This window comes from Carcharodon carcharias, chromosome 12, assembly GCF_017639515.1.
Source record: "Carcharodon carcharias isolate sCarCar2 chromosome 12, sCarCar2.pri, whole genome shotgun sequence".
In the NCBI taxonomy this organism is placed as follows: Eukaryota; Metazoa; Chordata; class Chondrichthyes; order Lamniformes; family Lamnidae; genus Carcharodon; species Carcharodon carcharias.
In genome coordinates, this window is record NC_054478.1 from 16703236 (window position 1) to 16724744 (window position 21509).

General features: G+C 46.8%; 1 protein-coding gene across 3 annotated transcripts in view; it reads right to left on the reverse strand.

Annotated features, from left to right (window-relative positions):
* LOC121284846 (gap junction gamma-1 protein-like) overlaps nt 1-21206 on the reverse strand; it is a 41804-nt gene extending 20598 nt beyond the window's left edge. The window contains exon 1 of one of the 3 annotated variants that reach the window (XM_041200644.1): nt 21084-21206. The gene's annotated coding sequence lies outside the window, so the exon portion shown is untranslated. Of the gene's footprint in view, nt 1-9455; nt 9555-20951; nt 21037-21083 lie in introns of those variants that run through there. The other 2 variants (XM_041200645.1, XM_041200646.1) reach the window with 2 other exon arrangements.
* Nucleotides 21207-21509: the final 303 nt, after the last annotated feature.

The window sequence follows — 21509 nt, forward strand, 5'->3', positions numbered from 1 at the left end:
TTCCCCAGCTTGCTCTTACACTGACCTCTCTGTCCTCGGCCTCCTGCAGCATTCGAGAGAAACTCACGGGATCAGCACCTCAGCATTTACATTTCTGGACTCAACACTCAGTTCCACAATTTCAGACTGCAATCTCTCACTTAATCTCTCCCCTCTTCAACTCTATTGGAGATCTTCCCTTTTGTTCTTTTTCCACCCTCCCCCCACCTTTCAGTTGCTCGAAACCTACTACATTTCTGACTTTTCCCAATTCTGATGAAAGGTCATTGGCCTGAAATAGTAACTGTTTCTCCACAGCCACCAGACCTGCTGAGCATTTCCAGCATTTTCGGCTTTTATTTCAGATTTCCAGCATCCGCAGTATTTTAGTTTTGTTTCGGTAGATATGTCATCGTCACTGGGAGACAGTGGTCTAGCGAACACGTCAATTGACAAATCCAGAGGCCCAGGCTGTGGGGAGACAAGTTCAAATCCCACCACGGCAGCTGGTGGAATTTAAATTTAATTAATAGGTGTGGAATATAAAGCCAGTCTCCATGACAACCCTCATTCATTGTTGTTAAAAACCTATCTGGCTCACCTATGTTGGGGTTTTTAAATAACAATTGATGGAGACGAGCTTTATATTCTACATTTATTCATCGTTTAAATTCTACCAGCGACCATGGTGGGATTTGAACCCATGTACCCAGAGCATTAGCCTAGACCTCTGCATTCTCTTGACATCTATACCACCAACTCCCAATGGCAAAGACATTTCTGGCTCATTTATGTTCTTTAGTGAAGGAAATCTGCCATCCTTACCTGGTCTGGCCCACATGTGACTCCAGACCCACAGCAACTTGGTTGACTCTTAAATGCCCTCCGAAATGGCCTAGTGAGCCACTCAGCTCAAGGGTAATTAGGGACGGGCAACAAATTGCTTTGACAGCTAGGCCCACATCCCGTGAAAGATTTTTTTAAAGATAGCTGCAGTTGTGTCCATGCCTTGATCTTACGTTTGTTTTGGGGGAAATCAAGGGACCTGGTGGGGTACAGATACATGCAGAGTTCCTGTGTGCAGCTCTGGTCACCCATTTTATCAAAGGTATTGAAGAAGGTGCAAAAAAGATTGACAAAGATGATGTCAGAATTGAGAGGTTATAACTATCAGGAAAAACTGAACAGACTGGGGCTATTTTTTCTAGGGAAAGAGAAGGTTGAGGAGTGAGCTGGTCGACATCTTTAGGATCAATGACAGAGTCGATATGGAGCAAGGTTCCCCACTTTTGGTGGAATCCAAAATTAGGGGGCCATAAATCCAAAGCAATCTCTAATAAATCCAACAGAGAATTCAGGAGAGATGTCTTTATTCAGAGAATAATGGGTATGTGGAACTCGCTGCCAGAGGGAGGAGAGAGAGCTAGAGAGGCAGGGAGATTTAGGGAGGGAATTCCAGAGCTCAGCGACTAGGCAACTGAAGGCACGGCCACCAATGGTGGGAGTGAAGGAAACTGGGGATGCTCAAGGGAGCCAGAATTGGAAGGCACTGACATCTCAAGAGGGTTGTAGGGCTGGAGGTGGTTACAGAGATTGAGGGTGGGAGGTCAAAGCCATGGAAGTATTTGAAAGCGAGGATGAGAATTTTAAATTTGAGGCATTGCCAGACTGGGAGCCAGAGTAGGTCAGTGAGCACAGGGGGGGATGGGTGAATAGGAGTTGGCTCAGGATACAGGCAGCTGAACTTTGAATGAGCTGTGCTTTAGGCAAGACGAGAGCCTGAGACCCAGCTGGATAGGAATAACCAAATCTGGAAGACTGCAAAAAACTCAATGCATGGGACAGAAATTAATCCATCCTCAGGTTAAATCCATCCCTGCACCCCAATATTAACGTCTTAGTTTGAAGCTATCCCCTTTTTCCGCATTCGCAGCGTACCGGAGTGTGGTTAACTCGCTTCCTCCTCCAAAGCTGAGGTGCATGACTTCCTGTCATAATGATAATAATTGATTTGCATCATTGCACATGAACACACAGATTTCTACATGCCTGAAATGAGTAACGTTGCATCCAATTCAAGGCTGTTAGAAGACGAAGTCATTACTCAACATTCAGCGGTAAAAGACCTTTTTGACCAGGGTGTACTGTGTGTGTAAAAAAAAACCCTGCATTTATATAGCACCTTTCACAATCTCAGGATTCCCCGAAGAGGCTTACAGCCAATGAAGTTCTTTCTAAAGGGTAGTCACTGTTGTATTAGAGGCAATATGGCAGCTAATTTGCCTCATTTGCCTTCTCAGGTGGACTAAATGATCCCGTGGGACTATTTTGAAGGAGAGCAGGGGAGTTCTCCCTAATAACAGCAACCACTTATATTTATATAGTGCCTTTAACACAATGAAACATCCCAAGGTGATTCACAGGAACATTATAAAACATTGTAAAAAGTACCTGGATGAGCACTTGGCACGTCCTAACATTCAAGGCTATGGGCCTAGTGCTGGTAAATGGGATTAGGTGGGTAGGTCAGGTGTATCTCACATGTCGGTGCAGACTCGATGGGCCGAAGGACCTCTTCTGCACTGTGAGATTGTGTGATAGTATGACACCGAGGCAAATAAGGAGATACTAGCTCCAAGGACCAAAAACTTGGTCAAAGAGGTAGATTTTACAAAGTGTCTTAAAGGAGGGAAGTGAAGAGGAGAGGCAAGGGTGTAGGGAGGGAATTCCAGAGTTTGGAACCCAGGCAGCTGAAGGCATGGCCGCCAATGGTGGACAGAGTAAAATCAGGGATGCTCAAGAGGCCAGAATTAGAGGAGCACAGAGATCTTGGAGGGTTTTGGGGTTGGGGGAGGTTACAGAGATAGGGAGGGACACAGCCATGGAGGGATTTGAAAGCAACGATGAAAATTTGAAAGTCAAGGTATTGAATGACTGGGAGCCAGTGTAGGTCAGCGAGCATAGGGGGGGTGATGGGTGAACGGGACTTAGTGCGAGTTAAGACATGAGCTGCAGAGTTTTGGTTGACCTGACGTTTATGGAGGGTAGGATGTGGGAGGCCAGCCAGGAGTGCACTGGAACAGTCCAGCCTCAAGGTAACAGAGGCAGGGGTGAGGGCTTCAGCAGCTGATGAGCTGAGACAGGGTGATGTTACAGACGTGGAAATAGGCAGTCTTGGTCAAGGTGCAGTGCCAAATTTTGAGGTGCACAAGCTCCTGTGTTGGCCATGTCATTTCTAAACCCACTATTATGTTGTGCGTTAATCATTCGAGTCCCCAAAAGTCAGTAAAGCTATGCTTAAGTGAAAAGTATTATTCCCCCCTGCTGCCTCCAACATCTTTCTCACCCTTCCGTCCAACAACCCCCCACCCCACCCCGAATCCCCCCAGCCTCCCAAAACCTTACCCACACCCCAACCTCCCCCTCCACCCCAACCCCATCCAACCTCTTTCTCACCCTACACCCCCCCCAAACCTTCCTCAACACCACCACTACTCACCCCTGACACCACCACCCCCCCCCCCCCAACTCCCTCTCCACAGCCCCTCTCCAATCCCCAACCTCCCCCTGCAGTGACGAGCGAAATTGGCCTGACAGACTGGCTTCAAATATCCGAACTCTGAGCCTGAACGCTCGGATTTTTTTTAAAGCAGGTCTGTCAGGCCCTGAGCTCTGGCTGCTCACTGTGGAAGATGAGCACTCTGCTTAAAACAGGTTTCTCCAGCCTTTTCACTTGGGGGCCACAGTTCCATCTTTTGCTCCCTTAAGGGGCTGATGAGTGAGTTTTTGAATGATAAGTGTCGGCACAGCTTTAAACTAAATTTCAGAAAAGGAATTGAGGTGCTAAGAGAAGAAACAATTGTTGAACAAAAATAAGGAAATGTCATAGCAATAAATTGTTCATTTAAAAATAAAGGTGAATAGAAATAACCAGAGTGTGAGAGGGTCAGATTGTGTTTGTGTGTGTGTGTGTGTGTGTGTGTGTGTGTGTGTGTGTGTGTGTGTGTGTGTGTGTGTGTGCGTGCCAGACTCACTCCCAGTCTCAGGGAGATTACTTACTTACCCTCAGCCACTGTGAGCGGGTGCGAGTATGAATTGGTGTGAGGTGGTGAAGGTAAGTGAGAAACCTGAGACAGGCAGGAAGGTTGACACACACTCACACTCTCTCTCTCCCTCCCTCGCGCGCGCACACACACAATCGGGATGTAGTGAACAGTTTGTGAAGGGGACTGTGAAGTCTTCCCAATATTTAATTGGAGGAAATTTCTACTCATCCAGTCCGGATAAGCAGCCTGATCATTAAGTAATAGTGGAGGAGTCATGTGAGGTGGTGATGAAGTGGAGCTGGGCGCCGTCAGCATACATGTGAAAATGAATGCTCTGCCTGCAGATGGGAAGTATGTAGACAAGAAATAGGAGGGGACCATTTGGAGTACCCCAGAGTAACGGTGCGGGAGCAGGAAGAGAAGCCATTGCAAATGATTCTCTGACTATGATTATATCGATAAGAATGGAACCAGGTGAGAGCAGCCCCACCCACTGGATGACGGTGGAGCGGGTTTGGAGGAGGGTGGCGTGGTCAATCACGTCACAGGCCAGGGGAAGATGAGCATGGAAAGTTTACCCTTGTCACAGTCACTGAGGATGTCATTTGTGACTTTGATACAAGTTGTTTCAGTCCTGGGGGTGGGGGCAGAATCTGATTGGAGGGATTCAGAGTTCTGGGAAAGACGGGGACACATTTTGGGAGGCGACAACATGTTCAAGGATTGATCAATAATCTGATTAATGTTTATCGCTCAGTGGGTTATCTGGTCATTCTCTAGGGGCAGTGGACAGCCTCTCAAGCCCACTGATGGCTCATCTTCCACAGCAAACTCCACTTTCCCCTTCTCTATCTCAAACCCTCCTGGAGTTCAAACCTCTATCGCTCTCAATCTTGAACATACTCAATGACTGAATCTTCACAGCCCTTCAGGGTGGAGAATTCCAAAGATTCATACTGTCATCTTGGGGAGCTTTTTCCTTTTTATTCTTCCACAGGATGCAGGTATCACTGGCTGGGCCAGGATTTATTGCCCATCCCTAATTGCCCCTTGAGAATGTGGTGGGTGAGCTGCCTTCTTGAACCGCTGCAGTCCATGTGGTGTAGGTACACCCACAGTGCTGTTAGGGAGGGAGTTCCAGGATTTTGACCCAGCGACAGTGAAGGAATGGTGATATATTTCCAAGTCGGGATGGTGAGTGGCTTGGAGGGGAACTTCCAGGTGGTGGTGTTCCCATGGCTAAGGGTGCTCAGCTTTGCTGTGTACACATTGGCTTCCAGGTTTCTCAACATTACAACAAGGACTGAACTTTAGAAAAGGCGCTTCATGGGCTGTGAGGAGGTCGTGAAAGGCACTACATAAACACACCTTCTGTGTTTTAACAAGGATGAACCAGATTCCCATCATCATCTCTAAGCCTAGGGGGTCCTGAATGGTTGTGAGGATTTGGGGGTGGGGGTAGGTCCTGCGTGAACATCCTCTCTGCTAGACTTGGGGAAGTGGCCAAGACCAGGTTTAATATACCACTGACAATCTCCTTCTAGATCTGGGAGATTTTGGGAGGATACGAAATAAAAACATATCAATATGTCACCTGGGGTGGATAGAGAGAAAAGAGACAGAGAGACACACAAAGGGAGAGTGAGAGAGAGAGAGAAAGAGAGACACGGAGGGAGAGAGAGAGAGAAACACGGAGGGAGAGAGAGAGAGAGAGAGAGAGACACGGAGCGGGGGAGAGAGAGAGAGAGACAGACACACGGAGGGGGAGAGAGAGAGAGACACACACGGAGGGGGGGAGAGAGAGAGAGAGAGAGAGAGAGACACACGGAGGGGGAGAGAGAGAGAGAGACACGGAGGGAGGGAGAGAGAGAGAGAGACACGGAGGGAGAGAGAGACACGGAGGGAGAGAGAGAGACATGGAGAGAGAGAGAGAGACACGGAGGGAGGGAGAGAGAGAGAGAGGGACACGGAGGGAGGGAGAGAGAGAGAGACACGGAGGGAGAGAGAGAGAGAGACACGGAGGGAGAGAGAGAGAGAGACACGGAGGGAGAGAGAGAGAGAGACACGAAGGGAGAGAGAGAGAGAGACACGGAGGGAGAGAGAGAGAGAGAGAGAGAGAGACACGGAGGGAGAGAGAGAGACACGGAGGGAGAGAGAGAGAGAGAGAGACATGGAGGGAGAGAGAGAGAGAGACAGAGGAAGAGAGAGAGAGAGACAGAGGAAGAGAGAGAGAGAGAGACAGAGGAAGAGAGAGAGAGAGACACGGAGGGAGAGAGAGAGACACGGAGGGAGAGAGAGAGACACGGAGGGAGAGAGAGAGACACGGAGAGAGCGAGAGAGAGAGAGATACACGGAGAGAGAGAGAGAGAGAGAAAGAGAGACACGGAGGGAGAGAGAGAGAGAAAGAGAGACATGGAGGGAGAGAGAGAGAGAGAAAGACACACGGAGGGGAAGAGAGAGAGAGACACGGAGAGAGAGAGAGAGATAGAGAGACACGGAGGGGGAGAGAGAGAGAGATAGACCGACACGGAGGGGGAGAGAGAGAGAGATAGACCGACACGGAGGGAGAGAAGGAGAGAGAGAGACACGGAGGGAGAGAGAGAGGAAGACACGGAGGGAGGGGGAGAGAGGAAGACATGGAGGGAGGGAGAGAGAGAGACACGGAGGGAGGGAGAGAGAGAGACACGGAGGGAGGGAGAGAGAGAGAGACACGGAGGGAGGGAGAGAGAGAGAGACACGGAGGGAGAGAGAGAGAGAGAGACACGGAGGGAGAGAGAGAGAGAGAGACACGGAGGGAGAGAGAGAGAGAGAGACACGGAGGGAGAGAGAGAGAGAGATATGGAGGGAGAGAGAGAGAGAGAGACACGGAGTGAGAGAGAGAGAAAGATAGAGAGACACGGAGGGAGAGAGGGAGAGAGAGAGAGACACGGAGGGAGAGAGAGAGGAAGACACGGCAGGAGGGAGAGAGAGAGGAAGACACGGCAGGAGGGAGAGAGAGGAAGACATGGAGGGAGGGAGAGAGAGAGACACGGAGGGAGGGAGAGAGAGAGACATGGAGGGAGGGAGAGAGAGAGAGGCATGGAGGGAGGGAGAGAGAGAGAGGCATGGAGGGAGAGAGAGAGAGAGACACGGAGGGAGAGAGAGAGAGAGACACAGAGGGAGAGAGAGAGAGAGAGAGAGAGACACGGAGGGAGAGAGGGAGAGAGAGAGACACGGAGGGAGAGAGAGAGGAAGACACGGCAGGAGGGAGAGAGAGAGAGAGAAAGACACACACACTCAGGGCCCAACAGTTAGAGAGGGGGAGAGCCAGACAGACAAGTAGATGCTTGAGAGTCTGAGGACCAGCCCCTACAGCTGATCCGAGAGAAACTGAACAAGCGGTTGGATACATTAAACAGAAATGGGAAGAGGAAGAGGAAAATATCAGGGAAGCTGCAACTTGTGTACATAAGGACAGTGCAGCACAGGTTCATCAGAGTAATACTAGGACTAAAGGGTTAAATTATGAGGGCAGTTTGTTCAGATGAGGCTTGTATTCCCTCCTTGTACGGAAGGGTAAAGGTCTGATTTAAGCAATTGTTTCAGATTTAGGGTTTGACAGGGTGGACAGAAAGAAACTATTTCCTCTGGCGAGTGGGGACAGCGGAGTCCAGAACAAAGGGACAGAACCTTAAAATCCAAGCCAGGCCGATCAGGGGTGATGTCAGGAACTACTTGTTCACCTAGAGGGGAGTGAAAATCTGGAACTCTCTCCCCCAAAAAGCTGTTGAGGCTGGGGGGTCAAATGGAAAACTGAGATTGATAGACGTCTTGCTGGGCGAGGGGATTAAAGGTTACAGAACCAAGGCGAGCAGCTGCCGTTAAAATACAAAATCAGCCATGATGGGGCTTCTAAAGGGCAATTAGGGATGGGGAATAAACGCTGGCCTAACCAGCGATACCCACATACAACGAACAAATTTTTAAAAAAATCTAACTGGCTTGATGGGCTGAATGGCCTTCCCCTGCTCCTTTGGTTAGACAGGAGTGAGACTTGAACCCTCAACCATTTGACCACTGAGCCAGGGCTCCCCCTAATGCCCAATTCTCATTGCTGAGCTGCACACTTGGATTTTCTATTGAGCGGGTTAGCAAGAAGAGACTAATGATCTGTGCAACTTCACCCGACACCCCCGGCAACAGCGAGGGGGGTAAAGAGGAGGTAAAGTGGAACGGTTGTTTTCCCTGAATTTGGAGTCTCGTGCACAGTTTATGTAGCTGGCTTGGGCTGCGGGCCTTAGTGGGAGACAGTGGCACAGTGGTAATGACACTGGACTAGTAATCCAGAGGCCCAGGCTAATTCTCTGGGGACATGGGTTCAAATCCCACCACAACAGTTAGTGGAATTTAAATTCAATTAATGAATCTGGAATTAGGAAAAGCTAGTAACGGTGACTATGGCAACTATTGCTGATCGTCATAAACAATCAACAGAGAGAGGCTATTGTGAAGATGGCGAACATGGCGATTGGTGCAGAAAGTAGTAACCAGCAATCCCCAAGCTGCTGCTAATTATTCTAAACCACGTCTGGTTACCTTCTGGAAATGTGCTCGGGTGGAGTTGACTCCTCCAGCTCCCAGTGGCTGTTGAAAGCCTCAAGGGTCTTGTGGCATCATTTAAGGCCGCGAGTTACAAACAAACAAATAACCGTAAAGGACGTCCTGAGGAACACATGGAAATTGTGGTGTGGTTTTACACTGGCAAAGTCATCGGCCGAAGAAGCCCGATTGGATAGAATGTCCAAACCCTACCCGGTGTGGGACCAGCATTCCATTGTAAACGAATGAATATTATTTCAAATTAAATAAAGCCATTATTAGGACCAAAAAAATGCCCTTTTTTTGGCAGGAAATTTGCTGTCCTTACCTGGTCTGGTTACCTACATGTGACTCCAGACCCACAGCAATGCAGTTGTCTCTTAAATACTCTTTGAAATTGCTTAGCAAGCCACTCAGTTCAAGGGAAATTAGGAATGGGCAACAAACGCTGGCCCAGCCAGTGACGCACACATCCCATGGAATAATAAAAGGAGAGAAGCTGTCACCTAAATACAATGAACCGAGGGTGGGAAGGCACTAACTCAGCAGTTCACACTGGGTACGTCCTGTAAGCAAGAGAGGCTGGAGAATGAGTCGCTCCCAGTAGTAGTGCCCCAGTGCAACCCTCCAACAGGCCCTAACACGCACACTCTGTCATCATAACTGACACAGTCACAACTAAAAACAAAATGCTGCAGATGCTGGAAATCTGAACTAAAAACAGAAAATGCTGGAAAAATTAAACTGCCAACGTCAGGAGAGTTTCCTGAAAAACATCAGAGTGAATATAGCTCATCTCGTGTCCCCTTCTCCCATAGTCTATTTTGCATTCTGAATGAGTGTTGTAAGTACCTGAAGTAATGGCATGGATTAAATACAGAGTAAAGCTCTCTCTCTCTCTAGTCCCAGTTGAGATGTCTTGCTTGTGTCCATCAGTGACACCAGCTATCAAAATAAAATGAGGCAATGGCTTCAGGTAGGTTTGAACGAGCCATTTCCTTTATTAGAGTCATCATTACTCAGCATAGAGAGGCAGCTAAACCCAATGCAAGACATGTATCCAGGTGACCCAAGGCACCAGCATCTTGCCCTACTGGCAGTTCATGGGTTGCTTCATTTCGGCAGGTTAGTGACCAGGGAAGGATCACAGTAGAGACCAGTCCAGACACACATTCACACATAGATACATACATTCACACGTACACACACACACACACAACACATTCATAAATAGTGCAGAAAGTGGCCATTCAGCTTCTCGAGCTTGTTCCATCATTCATTGAGATCATGGCTGATCTGTGACCTAACTCCATCTTTGCCACATATCCCTTAATACCTTTGGTTAACAAAAATCTAGTCATCTCAGGTTTAAAATTAACAATGGGTCTAGCATCAAAAAAGCTGTTTTCTGAAGAAAGCTTCAAATTTCTCCCACCCTTTGTGTGTTAAATTGATTCCGAATTCCACTCCTGAACAGTCTGGCTCTAATTTTTAGACCATGTCCCCTAGACCTAGACTCCGTCCAACCAGCAGGAATTGTCTCTTTCTATCTGTTGGGTTTCATAAATAGAGGTATTGAGTACAAAAGTAGGGAAGTTATGCTGAACCTTTATAAAGCTTTAGAATATTGAGTTCAGTTCTGGTCACCACACTTTAGGAAGGATGTGAGGGTCCTTGAGAGGGTGCAGAGAAGATTTATCAGAATGGTTCCAGGGATGGTGCGAATTTTAGTTACAAGGTTCGGTTGGAGAAGCTGGGCTTGTTCTCCTTGCAGCAAAGGAGATTTGGGGGAGATTTGATGGAGGGGGACAAGATTATGCCAGGATTGGATAAGGGAGACAAAGAAAAGCTGTTCCCATTGGCTGGTGGAACAAGGACTAGGGGCACACAGATTTAAGGTTTTGGGCGAGGGATGCAGGGGAGGATGTGAGGAGGAACCTTTGTTTTTTTACATAGTAATGACCTGGAGCTCGCTGCTCATGAGGGTGGTGGAAGCAGAGATGATCAATGATCTCAAAAGGAAACTGGGTGGGTACGTGAGGGACATAAACCTGCACGGTAGTGAATTCCACAGATTCACGACCCTTTAAGAAAAATAATTCCTCCTCATCTCTGATTTAAATCAACACCTCTTAGCCTAAAATATGGCCTCTCATTCCAGAATGCCCCACAAGGGGAAACATCCACTCCACGTCTACTTTGTCTATCCCCTTTAGCGTCTTATATACCTCAATTAGATCTCCTCTCATCCTTCTAAACTCTAGCGAGTATAGACCTAAACTGCTCAATCTCTCCTCATAAGACAAGCCCCACATCTCTGGAATCAATCTAGTGAACCCCCTCTGAACCACCTCCAGTGTAATACATCCTTCCTCAAGTAAGGGGACCAACACTGTGCACAGTACTCCAGGTGCAGTCTCACCAATGCCTTGTTGCAACAACACTTCCCTATTTTTAGACTCTATTTATTCCTTTAGCAATAAAAGCCAAAATTCCACTTGCCTTCCTTATTACGTGCTGTACCTGCATGCTAGCTTTCAGAGATTCATGCATGAGGACACCCAGATCCCTCTGCACTGAAGCATTCTGAAGTTTCTCTCCATTTAAATAAGTCATCTTTTTATTCTTCCAACCAAAATGGATAACCTCACATTTACCCACGTTAAACTCCATCTGCCAAATTTTGGCCCATTCACCTAATCTGTCCATATCCATTTGTAAATTTCTTATTTCTTCATTGCAACTTACTTTCCCACCTATTTTGGTGTCATCTGCAAATTTAGCTACAGTACCTTTTATCCCTGAATCCAAGTCATTAATATAGATTGTAAATAGTTGGGGCCCAAGGACTGAACCCTGTGAATGGCTCATTCCTGCTCCTATTTCTTATCATCTTATGACTTTATGGGTTTGATTTGGCATTAAACTCTAAGGATATAGAACACTAACAGGCATTAACACAGCACCTTTCTAGAGGAAATCCCAATGCAATTTACAGCTAATTAAGTGCTCCCAAAGTGTAGTCACTGCTGTAACGTAGGAAACAGCAGTAGCCCATTTATGCAAAGCAAGATCCCACAAACAACAATGTAGTAATGACTGGGTAATCTGTTTTTATTGTGACGTTGATTGAGGGATAAACGTTGGCCCCAGGACACCAGAGAGAACTCCTCTGCTCTGCCAGCGGCCATGAACTCTTTTACTTCACCCAAGAGAGATGAGGCCTCAAAGTAACGTCACATCTGAATGGCACCTCCGACAGTGCAGCACTCCCCTCATTCCTCGGCGCTGGGAGAGCCATCCAAGATTATGCGCTCAACTCTCTGGGTATACTTCTAGATATTAAAGATATCAAGGGATATGGTACATTGCGGGGAAATGGTGTGGAGGTAGATCATCAGTCACAAACTTGTTGAATGGTGGAGCAGGCTCAAGGGGCTGAATGGCCCACTCCAGGCCTACTCTATTTTGCATGTTCCCATGAATGGGCCCCAAACCCACGATCTTCTAACACAGAAATGAGAATGCAGCTCACTGAGGCTGTCCTGACAATTAACACAACACTCCCAGATCTGAGACTTGATAAGGACTCACGTAAATGCCGAAGATAATTCCCAATTTCCATAGATATGTAGTGACACAGATTCTCCGAGCTTGGCAGCGGAGTCTGTGCATGCAGATGGGGGGGTAATGAGAGACCCATTTACCCGTGAGGCAGGGAGGAGCAAACACTATGAATAAAGCTTTCGCAATCTGAAGGAAATTGCTAGAAAACATCTGCTAGCAGCCCAGGAACGTCCTCAATTGTCTCAAAAGCAAGTTGGTCAATGTTGGGATTGTTGGTTTACTTTATTCACAAACTGAGTTGCAGGCCAGACACAGTTACACAGGTGTCAGGTTATAGGAGTGCAGCAACTTGAGAACAGGAGCTGACATAACGGGTAGACATGCAGCCCACCTGCACCCTCCCCTCCACCCTACCACACCCACCCACCCGCATCCCCCCTCTCCCCTGCACCCCAGCACCCGTCCCAAAACCCCCTCCCCTCCTCACCCCACCCCACCACCCTCTAACCCCACCCCATGTTATTCAGACCAGGGCTGCCTGCAGCTCTCTAATCCAGTCCGACACTCCCAGCACAATGCTGAGGGTGAGCAGCATTGTCAGAGATGTCATCATTCAGGCGAGGCAATAAGCCAAGTCTGCTCTCTCAGGTGGACGTAAAGGTCCCACTGCCCCGATTTTGAAGAGCAGCCTGGGAATATGCCTCAGTCAACAATATCCCTCAATCAACATCACTATTTCTGCTCATTGTGTTTTGTAGGATCTTCCTATGCACGAATTGGTTGTCATGTTTCCCCAACATTGCAATAGCGACTACCATAGAAATAGTTAATTGGTCATAAAGCACGGAGCAGATGGGGGTGGAAGAGAAAGGTGATGCCTTTCACAGTGGGACATGTGCCAATGTTCACCGTCTACAGGAGAAATAACCACTTACTGTCGAGTTACACAATGAGGAAAATAACCTGTTGAACTAGTGATAACCCTGAGGTTGTGAACAGTGTTTCCTCCAAGCCCTATGACAATCTGAAAGTTCCTGAGCAGCTCACACACACATCTGTCCCTTTAAGCTGTTGTGCAAAAATATTTTCGTTTAAATGAGTTAACAAAAAAAAAATTGGGATCACACGTTGGCCTGTGAAACGTGGGGGTGGTGGGGGGGTTGTAGGCAGGAAAGTGGAGTTGAGGCCACAATCAGATCAGCCACAGAATCTTATCGAATGTTGGAGCAGGCTCGAGGGGCTGACTGGTCTACTCCTGCTCTTAAAGTCCTACGTTCCTGTGAAAGGTGCTGGTCCTTTTTTTTTAAAAAAAGAGAAATATCTTGTTACCGAGATCCCAGCTGGAAACTGCACAGGAACTCGGGGCAGATGGGGGTGGAAGAGAAAGATGATGCCTTTCAAAGTGGGGCACATGCCAATGTTCACCCTCTACAGGAGAAATAACCATTTACTGTCGAGTTACACAATGAAGAAAATAACCTGTTGAACTAGTGATAAACCCAAAGCTCTATCACCACCAGTCATCCCAAAACACTTTACAGCCAATGAAGTACTTTTTGAAGCGTAGCCACTAATGTAATGCAGGAAACGCTGCAGTCAAATGGTGCACAACAAGATCCCACGATGTGACAATGGCCATAGTGCCACTTTTAGTGATGTTGGTTGAGGGATAAACGTTGGTCCAGGAGATGGGGAGGGGGGGCGGAAATCCCCTGCTCTTCTTCAAAATTAGTACCACTGGATCCGATACACCCACCTGCAAGGTCAGGTAGTTTTAACGTCTCCTCTGAAAGAGGGCACCTCCGACAGTGCAGCACTCCCTCTGCAGTGCACTGGGAGTGTTATGCTGAAGTGGGACTAGAACCCACAACCTTCTAACTCAGAGACAAGAGTGCTACTCACTGGGCCACAGCTGACTCAGTGAGGACAGCTACTGATAGAGGAAATAAGGAGAAGCTGTTTCTATTGGCAGACGGACTGACAACCAGGTTTAAGATAATTGGCAGAAATCCAGCAATAACATTAGGAAACACTTTGCCTGCCCCCAACCCACTCACACACAGCGAGTTCTTGTGATCTGGAATGTTCTGCCTGGAAGCAGATTCAATAGTAACTTTCAAAAGGGAATTGGATAAATACTTGAACTGGAGAAATGTGTAGGGCTATGGGGAGGGAGCAGGTGAGTGGGGCTAATTGGACAGGTCTTTCAAGAGGCAGTGTAGACAAAATGGGCCAAATGTCCCTTTGCTCCAAACCTATCACTGCACTAATAGATTCCCAAAGCATTGTTACACCGAAGACAATTGCCAGACCCCCCACAGAGTTCTCCTTTTCTTGTTCATTGTTAAGTTAATAGCAGGAAGAAGACCATCAAAAAAAAGGCTCTAAAAAGCACAGTAATGCTCAGTGCAGTTGAGTGAATTGGAGGGAGGGGCTGCAGCACAACACAAAGATTCAGAAGCAATTTGAAACAACAGGGACATGGGATGGAGGGGATTATCTCACAGATGGCACAAGGCAGTTTAACTGCTTTGTGGAGTGTCAAATTCAGATCCATCCCCCCCTCCCCCAACAATCCAAAGGCCAATTAGCAAGCGGAACTGTCACTCCATGCTAGCACTACTCCATCATGGTATAGCTAAACAGTAAGCCTGCTCAAAACACCGCACACAACATTCAAATAAGTCTCAGGACACCGAGGAACACTAATTTCGCTCCCTTACTGCCTCAGAGACCACTGATTTCCACCCGATTCTCGGTACCACTTAATGGCCACTACCCCTCAACCCCTCACCGATAACCCCCCACACCCCCTCCCGTCCAATCCTTCCAAACGCCGAGGCTATTTGACCAAGGGATGGAAGCACAGGCACCACGCCGTCCTGGCCGAGGGGTGACATGCTAAGTGGTCTTTGAAATTATAAAGGAGTTAGATAGGGGAGAAATGGAGAGGTTTCCGCTTGAGGGGGAGACTAAACCAGGGGCAACAAGCGTAAGATGGTCACTAATAATTACATGAGGGAATTCAAGAGAAACTTGTTTACCCAGAGAATGGTGAGAATGTGGAACTCATTAACACAGGGAGATGTTGAGATGGATAGCATAGAGGTATTTAAGGGAAAGCTAGATAAACACAAGAGATAAAGGATTGGAAGGAAAAATTGATGTAGGTGAGATGAGGGGGGGGGTGAGGAGGGGTGCAGTCTGGAACTAAAACACCAGCAGTAACCAGTTGGGCTGAATGGCCTGTTACTGTGCCATTTAAGTATTTTATAATAAATTGTATCTTATATTTATGGCCCCAAGATCTGGTCTCAACCACAAGTGGAAACATCTTCTCTACATCTACCCCATCAAACCCCTTTCATAGTTTTAAAGCTCTCCATCAGGTTAACCCTCATGCTTCTCTTTTCTAGAGAAATGAGCCTCAGGCAGTTCACTCTTTCTGGACAGGTATAGCCTCAGTTCTGGATACCATTCAAGTAGACCATCCTTGTATCTCCTCACGTGCCTCTTAGCCCCCTTTATAATGTGAAGACCAGAGCTGTGCATGGTCACTCCAAATGTGGTCCAACCAAGATTCAACACAGGTTCAAAATAACTACTCAGCTTTTTGATTCTATCGCCCTGGAATTGGAGTGTTTGTGCTTGTTTTCCCTACTCATTGTCTTGTTCACATTCATCACAATTAGTCACTTCAGCACCTGTATCCCTAGGTACCTCAGTTCCTCTACCCTATTTAAACTCTTTCATGACCTCAGGGTATTCCAATGCACTGCGCACAGCAAAATATCAAGACCCAAATTGCTCTGTTGGTCTATCTAGCCTATCCCAAAATTGTGACTTGCTTGGTATCTACCCACCCAGGGCCAGGGAATCCCCAAGGAGATGAGGGAGATCAGTTAAAAATCCAGGCCAAGGGGATTGCAAAAACAGGAACATTCCTCTCCAGTCCCCCCTTAGAGGATCAAAACCAGTCCCAGAGTCACAACAACAACTTCCATTTATCTATCAGCTTTAATGTAATAAAATGTTTCCAAGGTGCTAGCAAAGAAAAAATTGGAGCCACATTAGGAAAGGTGACAAGCTTGGTCAAAGATGCAGGCTTTAAAGAGCCTCTTTGAAGGAGGAGGAGGGAGGTTTAGAGAGGGAACACCAGAACTGAGGGCCCAGGCAGCTGAAGGCAGTTTCATGAGACATGGGGATTGTTGGCAAGGCCATCCTTAATTCCCATCCCTAATTGCCCTTGCTAGGTCATTTCAGAGGGCAGTTTATAAGAGTCAAACACTTTGCTGTGGGTCTGGAGTCACATGTAGGCCAGACCAGGTAAGGACGGCAGATTTCCTTCCCTAAAGGACACTAGTGAACCAGATGGGTTTTGGCAACAATCAGTGGCAGTTGCCATGGTCACCATTATTGAAACCAGCTTTATATCCCAGATTTCATTAAATGAATTCAAATTCTACCAGCTGCCTTAGTGGGATTTGAACCCATGTCCCCAAGCCATTAGCCTGGGCCTCTGGATTATTAGTCAGCTGATATTATCATTCCAACATTGCCTCTCACCACCTGGCAGAGTGATTAAAATGAGGGATGCGCCAAGAGACCAGAATTGGAGGACAGCAGAGATCTTCAGGGGTTTTCGGCTGGAGGAGGTGACAAAGGTTGGGAGCTGTGACGGCATAAGGATTTGAACATAAAGATAAGAATTTTACATCACGCGGATTGTCGGACTGGGAGCCAGCTTAGGTCAGTGAGCACAGGGACTGACGTGTGAACAGGATTTCGTGTGAGTTCGGAAGTGTGCGGAGTATCAGAAGGTGAAAGATGGCATTGGAATAGTAATGTCTGGAGGTGACAAAACGCTTCAAATTGTTTAATTTAATTAGACAAATTAAACTGCTTTAATGATGTCAATTAAGGAATAAATATTGGCCAAGGCACCAGGGAGATCTCCCCAGTTCCTCTTCAATAGTGTCTTGGGATCTTTTGCGTACACCTGAGAGGGCAGATGGGGACCTCAGTTTAATGTCTCAGCCACACAGGCACAGCTGTCCCAACAAAGGCAACTTCCCCAGTTATTAAAATCTAGGCCATCAGAGCAGGCTTGTGACCTCCAATTCCGCCCTCAACACTTCAGGAAGGGTAAAACACACTCGGAGAGGGCGTGGGAGAGACCTACCAGGGATAGGGAATTTTGTTAATGTGGGGAGACTGGAGAAGCTGGGATTGCTCACCTTCGAGCAGAGATGGTTAAGAGGAGAATGGATGTCAATGTTCATTTCTCGAGTTGGTTTTGATAGAGTAAGCTAGGGCAAACCGTTTCCACTGGCAAGAGGGTCGGTAACCAGAGGGGGACAGACTGAAGGTGATTGGCAAAAGTGGAGAGGAGGGTGAGGAGAAACATTTTTAAGCAGCCAGCTGTTACAATCTAGAATGCAGTCCCTGAAAGAGTGACAGAAGCTGATTTAACATTACCAATACTTTCACATGAAAACGCCTGTGTTTCTGGGTTAGTGAAGGGGCTCCTGCCACTCGGCCCATCAAATCTGCTGCGCCATTCAATGAGATCATGGCTGATCTGATAATCCTCAGCTCAACTTTCCTGCCATTTCCCTATAACCCTTGATTCTCTTACTGATTAAAAATCTGTCTATCTCAGCCTTGAATATACTTAATGACCCAGCCTCTACAGTAAAGAATTCCACAGATTCACTACCGTCTGAGAGAAGAAATTCCTCCTCATCTCTGTTTTAAATGGGTGGCCCCTTACTCTGAGATTATGCCCTCTGGTCCTAGACTGTCCCACAAGGGGAAACAACCTCTCAGCATCTATCCTGTCAAGCCCCCTAAGAATCTTATATGTTTCAATAAGGTTACCTCTCATTCTTCTAAACTCCAATGAGTACAGGCCCAACCTACTTAATCTCTCCTCATAAGAAAATCCCTCCATACCCGGGATCAACCTAGTGAACCTTCTCTGGACTGCCTCTAATGCCAGTATATCTTTCCTTAGATAAGGGGACCAAAACTGTTCACAGTATTCTAGGTGTGGTCTAACTACTGCCTTGTATAGTTTTAGCAAGATTTCCCAATTTTTATATTCCAATCCCTTTGAAATAAAGGCCAACATTCCATTTACCTTCCCTATTACCTGCTGAACTTGTATGTTAGCTTTTTGGGATCCATGCATGTGGACTCCCCAAATCCCTCTGTGCTGCAACTTTCTGCAGTCTTTCTCCATTTAAATAATATTCAGCTCCTCTATTCTTCCTGCCAAAGTGCATAACCTCACATTTTCCCTTATTATAATCCATCTGCCACATTTTTGCCCACTCACTTAACATGTCTCTATCCCTCTGTAAACTCCTTGTGTCACCCCCACCACTTGTCTTCCCACCTATTTTTGTGTCATCTTGTGTAAACTTGGCAATAGTACATTCACTTCCCTCATTTAAGTCATTAATATATATTGTAGATAATTGTGGCCCCAGCACTGATCCCTGTGGCACTCCACTAGTTACAGGTTGCCATCCTGAAAATGCCCCCCTAATCCCAACACTCTGTCTTCTATTAGTCAGTCAGTCCTCTATCCATGCTAATATACTACCCCCAACACCATGGGCTCTTATCTTATTAAGTAGCCTTATGTGTGGTACCTTATCGAACGCCTTTTGGAAATCCAAATATATTACAACTACTGGTTCCACTTTATCTATCCTGCTTGTTATCTCCTCATAGAATTCTAATTAATTTGTCAGGCATGATTTCCCCTTCATGAAGCCATGCTGACTCTGCTTGATTAGATTATGCATTCCTAAATGCTCTGCTGTTACACTCTTTATAATAGACTCTAACATTTTCCTAATGACAGATGTTAAGCAAACTAGCCTACAGTTACCTGTCTTTTGTCTCCCTCCCTTTTTGAATAAGGGTGTTACATAGACAGTTTTCCAATCCTCTGGGAGTTTTCCAGAATCTAAGGATTCTTGGGAGATTACTACCAGTGCATCCACTATCTCTGCAGCTACTTCCTTTAATATCCGAGGATGCAACCCATCAGGTCCAGGGGACTAATCGGCCTTTAGCCCCATTAGTTTTCCTAGTACTTTTTCTCTAGTGATAGTTATTGTATTTATTTCCCCTTCCCCCACCCTTTTGCCCCGTGATTATTTAGTATTTTTGGAATACTATTAGTGTCTTCCACCGTGAAGATGAAGCAAAGTATTTATTCAATTCCTCTGTCATTTCCTGGTTCCCCATGATTATTTCCCCAGCCTCATTCTCTAAGAGGAATATGTTCACTTTGGCCTCTCTCTTCCATTTCATACAGTTAAAGAAGCTCTTACTGTCTGTTTTCATATTACTTGCTAGTCTACCCTCAAAGTTTACATTTTTGGCCATCTTCTGTTGGTTTTTAAAACTTTCCCAATCCTCTGGCTTTACCACCAATCTTTGCCAAATTGTATGTTTTTTCTTTCACTTTGTTACTGTCCTACGAGTCCCAGGGTGTTTTTTTTATTATTATTCATATGTCAGCATTTATTGCCCATCCCTAACTGCCCTTTTTCAGGGGGTATTTATTAAGAGTCAACCACATTTCTGGAATCACGTGTAGGCCAGACCAGGTAAGGGCGGCAGATTTCCTTCCCGAAAGGACATTAGTGAACCAGATGGGTTTTTCCAACAATGGTTTCATGGTCATCGTTAGACTTTTGATTCCAGATATTTGTTGAATTCAAATTGGAAGCCGGGTCCCCAGAGCATTACCCTAGCTTTCTGGATTGCTAGTCCAGTGACAATATCACCCGCCATTGCCTCCCCGGGGCGGGATACAAACAGGGGCTCTGTCGTGATGCCTCCTGTAGGCAATCAGCAACTACTTGCTACCCAGGCCCGAACATGAACAACAATCTTTTCTTCTCCGCCGATGCTGCCAGACCTGCTGAGTTTTTCCAGGTAATTCTGGTTTTGTTATGAACAACAATTGGATGGATGAAGGTCATTCTCACTCTGCATCAGGGCCCGGCCGTCGGGGGGAAGGAGAGAGGGCATATACTGGATGGAGTGAGGAGCGGGAAGAATTGGAATCAAGTACCCACGCGGAGTGACTCTCCTCCCTACCCCTACACCTGTGTAGAAAATAACAGCAGAACCCAAACCACATTGTAAAACTGAGCCAGTACGCAGGGGGATCAAATAGCTTTGAAACAAAGGACAGGGTGAAGTGAATGAGAGACCGAGGGAGTTTGGGGAGGGGAGGGGAGGGAAAAGAGAAGCAGAATCAATACAAATTCCTGCTTCTTCCCTCCCTTCTTCTGCTCTTCGAAACACTTCTTCCATCTCCCCAAGACAAAAAGGTGCCTTTGTAACACAAGATTTACATCTCAGGGAACCCGTCCTTCCCTCCCTCCGCCTTTTCCACGTTCTCTCTCTCTCTCTCCCCCTGAGCCTTGGCACCAGTTTCCAACAAGACGCCAAATGACTCAAAACAGTGAAACAAGAGAGTTTAAAACTCACAAACACCCAGAGCACTGAGCAAGAGAGTTTGGCCAAAAGGTGATTTAAAGTTGCTGAGAGAGTCTAAGATTCACAAAAACCGAGTTGAGAGAGAGGGAGGGAGAAACATAGGGCTGAGAGAGTGAAAAAGGAGAGAAAGAAGCAGAGAAAAGGAGGCAAAAAGTTTCTAAAACTTCGCTAAAAGTTTTTTTTTCTCTCCACGAACGTTCGTTTGTTTTTTTGAATTTGCTTTGAAATTGACCCGAAATCACAGAGGCTGACCTGAAATAGACAATTCCAAGAACATCTACCGCTCCAGGATCCCGGGGTTTTCCCCTTTATTCCGACATGGGAAAGCCAACGTCTCTCCCGGAGTCCCGGAGAAGCAGGTTTTGGGGACAGCACAATACTCACCAAGCTCGCAGCCGTAGGATGTACCGACACTCACTCTATCCCCACAATCTCTCGCAAACAAAGGCAAGTCAAACAAAACGCTGGCAAAGCAAGCACAGGGCACGTGATTCCTGAACCCTCCTAAAATCTCCCCAAAGTCCTTCCCCCACCTCCATCTCTCCTCCCCCACCCACCCACCTACCTCTCTCTCTCTCTCTCCCTCTCCCAACCCACCTACCTCTCTCTCTCTCTCTCCTCGCTCCCGCTCAAAGCAGGATCCTGGGGACATAAGATACCTAACGCATGGCACTGTGTAAGCAGCCTGTTATCTTCTCAGTTTAAATCCTGACCCCTCAATGTTTTTAACAATAATGAAGAGATTACATTATTAGTTGGTGGTATAGCCCAGCCAAATTTCGTCCAGCACTCCCCGTGAAGACCCTCGAG